Source organism: Coenobita brevimanus, chromosome 112, assembly GCF_032717465.1.
Source record: "Coenobita brevimanus isolate Jiangsu-jjx chromosome 112, ASM3271746v2, whole genome shotgun sequence".
In the NCBI taxonomy this organism is placed as follows: domain Eukaryota; kingdom Metazoa; phylum Arthropoda; class Malacostraca; order Decapoda; family Coenobitidae; genus Coenobita; species Coenobita brevimanus.
Window position 1 is genome coordinate 3417501 of NC_137065.1, and position 10000 is coordinate 3427500.

The 10000-nt window shown below is 43.6% G+C and overlaps 1 protein-coding gene and 1 long non-coding RNA gene across 6 annotated transcripts in view; both read left to right on the plus strand.

Moving 5' to 3' along the window:
• The window catches only part of rdgA (retinal degeneration A), a 429656-nt gene that overhangs the window by 107134 nt on the left and 312522 nt on the right, over positions 1-10000 (plus strand). The window lies entirely within an intron of this gene.
• Positions 8170-10000, plus strand: part of LOC145418103 (uncharacterized) — a 40421-nt gene continuing 38590 nt past the window's right edge. The window contains exons 1-2 of the long non-coding RNA XR_013900638.1: positions 8170-8297; positions 9036-9184. This is a non-coding gene — a long non-coding RNA (uncharacterized LOC145418103). The remainder of the gene's footprint in view (positions 8298-9035; positions 9185-10000) is intronic.

Genomic DNA, 10000 nt, shown 5'->3' on the forward strand with positions numbered 1-10000 from the left:
GAGAGAGAGAGGATGGGAAACGCGGTAGGCATTTGTGTGTGTGTGTGTGTGTGTGTGTGTGAGAGAGAGAGGATGGGAAACGCGGTAGGCATTTGTGTGTGTGTGTGTGTGTGTGTGTGTGTGTGTGTGTGTGTGTGTGTGTATGCAAATGTATGTGTGTGTGCATGTATGTGTGTGTGTGTGCGTGTGCGTGTGTAATAAGTTTAGAGGGCAGCCCCACAAGCTTCACTAATAGCCTTATCCAGCGGAAGTGAGAGAGAGAGAGAGAGAGAGAGAGAGAGAGAATGTACAGATCTCTAGGGGAGGCAAGAGGGAGGTGTCTGGAGAGGAGGATTAGCCCGGAGGAGGAAGAGGAGGAGAAAGAGGGAAAATAAGGAAGCGTATGTGGAGCAAGAGGAGGAGGAAGGAGGAAGAGTATGGGGAGTAGGAGGAAGAGGATTAGAGGGAAGGGAAGGAGGAAGACGAGGAGGAGGAAAAATCTGGAATTGTCTTGAAGATGAGGAGAGAGAGAGAGTGAGAGAGGACGAACTGACATAGAAGAAAAACAAATGAAATTTACTGAAAGAAAAACAAGAAAATAGAGTACAGTACAGAGAGAGAGAGAGAGAGAGAGAGAGAGAGAGAGAGAGAGAGAGAGAGAGAGGAGACATTAGAAAGAGGGGAATGAGAGAGGAGAGAGAGAGAACAGGGAGGAGGGCAAGGGGAAAGAGAGGGATTAAGGATAGGGAGAGGCTTTGAGATCACACACACACACACACACACACACACACACACACACACACACACACACACACACACACACACACACACACACACACACACACACACACACACACACACACACACACACAGGTTTTCCTCACGTGTTCTGTATGGTAGCTTAAGTATTTGTGAATGGTATGAATGTGGTATGAGACGTATAGTAAGTGGTATTAGTATGGTAGGGTGTGGTATGGAATGGTATAATCATCCAAAGGAACTGGACTCCCTAACACCTTTTCCTAAGCGATTTATTTTACTTGTTACACCTTCCTGTCCTATTCTGTGTCACATAAATCCTTCCAGTGTCGCTATACTCTGCATAAATAACGTACAAATGGCTAATCCCCAGCCATATACAAGAATAAATCGCTAAGGAACAGGTGTTGGGGAGCTTCCTTACCCCACAAGAATACTGGCCTTGGTAGTTGCGTGAAATTCCAAAATAGTCATGGGGGTGGGAATGAGTCTCCTTGGTTACTAGTCAAATCGTCCCACCAATCTGAACTGAAAGGGGTTAGAATTTATGTCAGGTTAGAAAAATCATCTTATAGGACAAATGAGAGAGAGAGAGAGAGAGAGAGATTGATATTATGTGACACGGATATAGTAAATGGGAATGAATATGTGTGTATGTGAGAGAGAGAGAGAGAGAGAGAGAGAGAGAGAGAGAGAGAGAGAGAGAGAGAGACTGATGTACTGAATGCTGAAAGAGGAAATGTCAGGAGGTATGTTTGAATGAGAGAGAGAGAGAGAGAGAGAGAGAGAGAGAGAGAGAGAGATTGATGGGCCAGGAATAAATGAAGGTAGAAGGGAGGGTCAAAGTGAATGGGGGCTGGAAAGTGACGATGAAAAAAAGAAAAAAAAATGGGGAGAGGGAGCCTGGCAGGAGGAAGGATGGGAGGCACAGGGAGGAGATTAATGATGCATGGGGGAGAGAGAGAGAGAGAGAGAGAGAGAGAGAGAGAGAGAGAGAGAGGTGGAGGATGGTTAGAGGATATGGTTGCGTAGAAAAAGAGGGGAGAGGAAAGGGAGGGGAGGGGGGAGAGGAAGGGGGGGATGGGGAAGGGAAGGGATGGGGAGAAGTAGGGGAGGGGACTAAAAACCAAGGAGGCGGAATGGGCGAGAGCTCTTATAGTTGGGTCTCCAGGCCTTATCCTATACCCCTCTCCCCTCCCCTCTTCTCCCCTCCACTCTTCTCTCATTTTTCCTTCCCGTACCCTCCCCTTGCCCTCTCTCCTTTCCCTAAAGTCCACGCACCCTCTCTTTCCTTTCCTCCCCTCTCCTCCCCTCATCCCCATCCGTCCCCTCCCTTTCCCCTCCCTCTCCCCTCTCCCCTTCCTCTTATTCTTCCCCTCCTCCTATCCTCTCCTCCTCCCCTTCCCCTTCCCTTTCTTTTACATTTCATCTCTTCCCATTCCTTCCCCCTCCTCCTCTCCTCTCTTCACCCCTCCTCCTCCTCCTCCCTCACGGACGAAGGGCTGTCTTAGGTGTAGGCTCTGAAGTGTGCTTCTCTCTCTCTCTCTCTCTCTCTCTCTCTCTCTCTCTCTCTCTCTCTCTCTCTCTCTCTCTCTCTCTCATTTTTTGTTGATAGAACCTTGATGGACTATGTGGTTGTGTCTAGGAATGTAATAGGAAGATTGTTGGATGTGAGAGTTCTGAGAGGGGAGGGTGGAGGTATGTCTGACCACTACCTGGTGGAGGGAAAGTTAAGAGTAGGTAAGAGATGCATGAGAGCTAGGAGGGTTAGGTGTGGCAGGGAGGTTTTGAAAGTGAGTTGGATAAAAGAGACAAAAAGATAGAGTATCAGGAGAAATTGAAAGATGAGTGAAACGCAGTGAAAGATCGGGAAAATGGCAGTGTGGAGGAGGAATGGCAGTTGTTTAAGAGTGCTGTGGTGGGGCATGCAGAAGAGGTGTGTGATGTGAGACGTGTGGGTGGTGGTGTAAGAAAAGGAAGTGAATGGTGGTGCGAGGAAGTAAGTATGGCTGTGGCTGATAAGAGACGTGCATATGAAGTGTGGCTGCAGAGGAAGGATGAGATGTCATATGAAAGGTATAAGGAAAAGAGGAATAGAGCGAGAAGGGCTGTGCGTGATGCTAAAGTGGCAGCAGATGAGAGGTGGGGTAGGCGGCTGACAGAGAATTTTCAACAGAATAAGAAAATGTTTTGGAAGGAGGTGAAAAGGGTGCGAAAGGGAGAGTCTGGGAAGGAAGAACGAGTAAAAGCAGAGGATGGAAGTATGTTAATTGAGATGGATGCAGTAAGGAAGAGATGGGCAGAGTATTTTGAAAGATTGTTAAATGTAGAGGAGGAAAGGGTGGCTGAGATTGTGGCGGATGGAAGGGTGCAAGGAATAAATGTGTTGGGAGAGTTGAATGATTCTTTGATCACGAAGGAGGAAGTGGAGAAGGCAGTAAAGGAGATGAAAACAGGGAAAGCTGCAGGTATGGATGGGTGTGCTGTGGAATGCCTGAAGGGTGGTGGAGTGACTATTGTTGACTGGTTAGTAAGATTGTTGAATGTGTGCTTTGAGAAAGGTATGGTGCCAATTGACTGGGCAAGTGCTTGTGTGGTCCCGTTGTATAAAGGCAAGGGTGATAAGTATGAATGTACTAGCTTGAGGGGTATAAGTCTGTTGAGTGTTGTAGGTAAGGTGTATGGTAGAGTGTTAATTATGAGAGTTAGAGAGGGTACAGAGGGAGTGATTAGTGATGAGCAGTGTGGCTTTAGGAGAGGGAGGGGATGCGTTGATCAGGTGTTTGCTGTGAGACAAGTGTGTGAAAAGTATTTAGCGATAGGCAAGGATGTGTTTTGGGCATTTATGGATTTAGAGAAAGCGTATGATAGAATTGATAGGAGGCTTTGTGGACTGTTTTAAGATTGTATGGACTTGATGGTAGGTTACTAAAAGGGATGAAAAGTTTTTATGTAAATAGTAGAACGTGTGTAAGAGTGGGAAATGCTGTGAGTGATTGGTTTCCCGTGAGAGTGGGGCTGCGACAGGGATGTGTGATGTCGCCTTGGTTGTTTAATATTTACATGGATGGTGTTGTAAGGGAGGTGAATGCAAGAGTTTTAGGTGGTCTGAGTCTGGTAAATGTTGATGGAGGAGAGTGGAATCTGAAGCAGCTGCTGTTTGCAGATGATACTGCACTGGTGACTGATTCAGAGGAGAGATTGAGACAGTTGGTAGAGGAGTTTGGAAGGGTGTGTGAAAGGAGGAAATTGAAAGTAAATGAGAATAAGAGTAAAGTGATGAAGTGTACGAGGTTGATAGATGGTAGGGGGATGAATGTAGTTTTGAATGGTGAGTTGCTTGAGGAGGTAGATTGTTTTAAATATCTAGGGTCACATGTTGCTGTGGATGGAAGAATAGATGCAGAAGTGAAGTTTAGAATAAATGAAGTAGGAAAGGTGCTGGGAGGAATGAAAAAAGTGTTTAAATGTCGTTCGCTTAGAATGGATGTAAAGAGAAGGCTGTATGAGGGTGTTGTGGTACCAACTGCATTATATGGGGATGAAACATGGAATATGGGTGTAGCAGAGAGGAAAAGTTTGAATGTAATGGAGATGAGATGTCTGAGGAGTATGTGTGGAGTGACGCGTATGGATTGAGTGCGAAATGATGAAGTGCGAAGGAGAACTGGAGTTGTTCGGGAGATTGCTGGTAGAGTTGAGCAGAGGGTGTTGCAATGGTTTGGGCATATGGAGAGAATGGATAATGAGCGATTGGTGAAAAAGATAACTAGATATGATGTGAGAGGTGTAAGGCTGAGAGGAAGACCACGAATAGGATGGATGGACAGTGTGAAGAGAGCGCTGGATGCGAGAGGGATGTCTGTTGAGCAAGGAAGAGTGGCTGTGTGTGACAGAAATAAATGGAGAGAAATTGTGAATGAATAAGTGATGACGCAGCCCTGAGGGGATATTCTCCCGCATTTGGTCTGATCAGCTAGTCAGGTCAGGTGCGGGTAAGGGGATGGGTCTGTTATGATGTGGCAGGGGTAAACCAGTTCTGCTGTCGGGCCCTGCTGCGGATGTCACTGATTGCATTGCGCAGTTGACCCTTGTGCGGTGTGGTGCGGTGAGGATCTGTCCGTTCTCCCCTTTGGGGCTAAGATGCGAATGAATGTGTTTGAATGGATGAGTAAATGGAGAGTGAGTCGTCCTGTCTCGGCTACCTCCCTTTCCTTGGGGGAAGCAGCCTAGGTATATAGATAGATAGATTTATTGCGGTCAGTTTTTTCCTTGCTCTCTAAACTCCTTCATCACGCCATCCTTACCTGGGAAAAGAGCAGGATGATGATGATAATGATGATGAGAGAGGATGGTGATGGTGTTGTTAATGATGATGATGGTGATCATGGTAATAATAATAATAATAGTAATAATAATAATAATAATAATAATAATAATGGTGATGATTTTGTTGATGGTGATAATGATGAGGATAGTGATGGTGAAGAGGAGGAGGATGGTGATGATGATGGTAATGATGACATTGACGTGAATGATTCTGATAGTGATGATGATGATATTGATGATAATGATTTTGACAGTGATGATGATGATGGTAATGATGATATTGATGAGAATGCTTTTGATGGTGATGATGATGATAATGATGATTTTCTTTTTACAGGTATGGTGTAGGGAGTATGGATTAATTAGCAGATCCACAGGTAAGCAGAGTCAGGTGTGTTCCTTGCTATATTTCGTTCACCTTTACCTGGCGCAGAATTTTCGTCCTTTTGCATTTTATTTCACGTAGCTCAGTGGCAGATAAAGACAATGGGGGCATCTTTCCTTAGCACTTCTTCGTGACTAGCATCATTTTTTCGTACTAATTTTTTGCTGCAGGCCGGTGAAAGCGGCTCTACGTCCATTTTTATTAGCACTTCTTCGTGACTAGCATCGATTATAGTGTTAAGCTCAGTGATATAAAGATAATACTACGGCTCTACATCATTTAGCACTTCTTCGTGACTAGCATCGTATTCTAGTGTTGGGTTGAATGACAGAAAGACAGTGATGCGGTTTCAGATACTTTCCATAGCACGTCTTCGTGACTAGCATACTATTATTGTTCGAACTTTACTACTTTATTATATTCTTTCCAATAGCACTTCTTCGTGACTAGCCTCATATTCTAGTGTTTGGCTAATATCTGTCTAAAATGGCAGCAAAAGAGACTACTAAGGCTTTACATCGTCCCATAGCACTTCTTCGTGACTAGCAACATTGTTTTTAAAGTAATTATACCTTATCAATCACACACACACATACCTTATCACACACACACACACACACACACACACACACACACACACACACACACACACACACACACACACACACACACACACACACACACACACACACACACACACACACACACTGCTCGTTTGAAAACGCCTGAGAATGGTAGGTGTGTGTGTGTGTGTGTGTGTGTGTGTGTGTGTGTGTGTGTGGTGTGAAAAACAAAGAAATAACCTGGTTTTGCAGAGAAAAATACAGTATGTGTGGGAGGAGAGAGAGAGGGGGGGGAGGGAGGGAGTGGGGATGAGGAGGGAAGAAAAAGGGGATGGGGACGTAAGAGGGAAGAGGAGAGAGAGAGAGAGAGAGAGAGAGAGAATGAAGGGAGTGGTGGGAATGAACATGGAGGAGGAGGAAGGAGGAAGGTAAGGAAAGGGGGAGGGGAAGGAGGAGAAGGGGGAAGAGAGGAGAGTTAATGGAGGAGGTGGGGAGAGAGAAGAGGAGGGAGGAGGGAAGTAGAATAAGAAGGCGAGGGGAGGGAGAAAGAGAGAGGGATGTGACTGTAGGAGTGGGGGAGAGGGGGGGAAGAGGAGGGGGAGGAAGAATTAGAAGAAGTAGGGTAGAGAAGAGGAAGAGAGAGCGGAAGAGGAGAGGAAGGATGAACTAGAAAGGAGGGGGAGGGGAGGGAGAGAGGGTGTGACTGTAGGAGGGGGGAAGGGGGGAAGAGGAGGGGGAGGAAGAATTAGAAGGGAGGAGGGGAAGAGGAGGAGGAAGACGAATGAGAAGGGGGGAGGGGGGAAGGAAAAGAGGACAAAACCCAAGAGAAAATGTTGAAAGGAAGGAAGAGCGTGGGTAGCTTGTTAAGGTGTGTGTGTGTGTGTGTGTGTGTGTGTGTGTGTGTGTGTGTGTGTGAGAGAGAGAGAGAGAGAGAGAGAGAGAGAGAGAGAGAGCGCTTATGGAAAGGTAGATGGATGGAATGGAAATAGATAAATAGGTAGGTAGAGAGAGAGAGCGTATGGAAAGGTAGATGGATGGAGTGGAAATATAGATAAATAGGTAGGTAGGTAGAGTGTGTGATAGAGAGAGAGAGAGAGAGAGAGATTTGGTCTTTTTAAATTGATTTGTTTATATAGATCAAAGGTCATGAAATTATTTGTTAATTGCTTGGAAGGTCAGAGGTCAGGGAAGAGGTCATACTTTATCTATGTATCTGTCTGTCTGTCCAACAATCTATCAAACTATGTACGCCCGAGGAAAGTTCCGCGTTATACACTCGCTCTTTCGAAATAGTAAATGTGATACAATTGGTAGCGAAGCAGTAGTCAGCATTCATCTATCTGGTAACTATGTGAGGAGGATGGGGATGGAAAAGGGAGGGGAAGGAACTGTCAGCTCCCCCATTCCTCCCTCCTCCCTTAACCTCTGCCCTCCCCTAACCTCTCCCCTCCCTTAACCTCTCCCCTCCCCATAGTGGTACCAGATATTTGAGTGTCTGGCTACTGCTTCGCCTGTCTCACGCATAAGGTTCGAACTGGCAGGCAGGTGTGTATTAGGCGGAACTTTACTCAGGTGTTCGTGTGTCTGTCCTTCTGTCTGTATGTGTAATCTTTTCAGTCTACCTGTTTTTATTAGTTGGGGAGTGGAGGGGAAGTGGAAGGGGGCTGGGGAGGAGAGAGAGAGAGAGAGAGAATTGGGGAGGGTGAGGAGAAAGGGGGGGAGCGTTGACCAGCGTTGTCTGTATATTATATGGCTTCTTCGTTTTGCACTGGCATATTTTCTGAGAGAGAGAGAGAGAGAGATTCACACACACACACACACACACACACACACACACACACACACGCACGCACACGCACGCACACGCGCGCACACACACACACACACACACACACACACACACACACACACACACACACTGCAGTACGTTACGACCCCTTAATAGTATAACTGGTAATAACTGAAACAAAGATGGTCGTCGAGAGAGAGAGAGAGAGAGAGAGAGAGAGAGAGAGACCTAGCCACCCAGGAAGCTAGCAAAAAGCATCTTAGTCAGCAGAAGCCACAAGTTTGCTAATATGCTAACGCGAGGAGAGTGAGAAGACCTAGCTCACTCTCTTACCCTCTCACTCTCTCACTCCAGTCCGGCCCAGTCACTCCGTCTCAGTCACTCCGGCTTGGCATAGTGGACTTTAAAATTTACAGTCCAACTCTGATCCAGTCTCGGTTTGAGGAGATTGGGAGTCTGTTTGGGCCGGGGAGTTACCGAGCACCCGTGTGTGGTTAGTTTTCTTTTTTCTTTTTCTTATACGAGGAAGAAGGAACCCAAGGCCAGGAGCCCGCAAGTTGGGTTCCGAGAGACGAAGATTGTTGTTGATATATATTTGGTTTGGAAAGGTAATACATGGATTAAGTTTCACCACTAACAAAAAAAAAAATTGGTTTGAAAAGGATATAGATGGATTAAATTTCGTCAGTACAAAAAAATATTTTAAAAAAAAAGATGAATTAAATTTCATCACTAAAAGAACAAAAAAACTTAAAATTATCAGTCTGGAAAATATATTGATAAAAAAAAGACGACCCCCAAAATATATTAGTTCAGAAAACAATATTGCTAAAAAAGAAAGGCCTGAAAGAATTTTGCATGTGATATGTTAATTTCTTTTTAAACATGTAAAAAATATTATTTCCTCTAAGAACAAAATATTAATTGAAATCATTATTAAATGATAATCGAGTAATTTGTTTGGAACTGGAATTTTGTTTTTAAAAATAATTTGTTTTAATATTTGACTTTCGATTGTTTAGAAATCACACGTTAACTTTATTTTTTTTTTTTTTTGCAAAACGAAATATCTACTGTACATATTGGTGGCTTGATATCCCACAAACACGTAATTAGTAAATATTATTCCTAAATATTGAATTCTACCACTCTTAAAACAACCAATGAATCTCATGTACATATTGATATCCTTGGGACTGGCACTACATGACTGGATCTGCATAAATTACAGGGTGGTTTAGCGAAAAAGATATCAATGTGGAACTGAATCGCTTTGAAGTGATCTGAAGTGACTTAAATTCTTAGCATCCCAAAATCTGGACCTGGTTTGAGTCCTTGAAGATTTCTGTAAAGTTGGAGACAGCAGACTGCAATCATGACGTGAGTTTGAGATGATCGTTGAAAGTTGTAGAATTTCCGTCTAAAGTTGGGTTTGTGCATATAATTCAGAGTTGTAGAATTTTTGCTGAAAGTTGGGTTTGTGTGTAGAATTCAGAGTTGTAGAATTTTATCTGAAAGTTGGGTTTGTGTGTTTAGGTCAGTTATGTAGAATTTTTGCAGAAAGTTGGGTTTGTGCGTATAGGTCAGTGTTGTAGAATTTTCGCTAAAAGTTGGGTTTGTGTGTAGAATTCAGAGTTGTAGAATTTTTGCTAAAAGTTGAAAAATTGTGTGTACAGTTGGAAGTTGGAGAATTTTTGCAAGAAGTTGAGATTTAGTGAGTAGTTGAAAGTTGTAGAATTTTTGCTTAAAGTTGAGTTTGTGTGAGTTGTTGAAAGTTGTCCAATTTTCGCTGAAAGTTGAGATTATGCAAAATTGTTGAAAGTTGTGGAATGTGCTAGAAGGTTAAGATTTTGTGTGCATATTGTATTTTTGCGATGATAACAGTACTTTAATGCAAATTCCTGAGTTTCTTTTTTTGGTTGGCTGTAGAATTTTTGCCACAAGTTCGGAAATATATTGTTGTTTTGCAATGCAGAATATATTGTAATGTTCCCATGAGATTGGAATGATAGAGCGGTATGGACTTTCTTTGGTCAGAACATAAAGCTTGTGTGTACTGCTATTTTGATTGATAAATTTGTTGTATTGTTAGTGAATTGAGTTTTATTTCGATTTGACTTTGTTGATATTTAATTGATAGTTCAAGATTGTGTTTATTATAGTTATACAGTGTTAATTTCAGGGCATTTTGGTTAT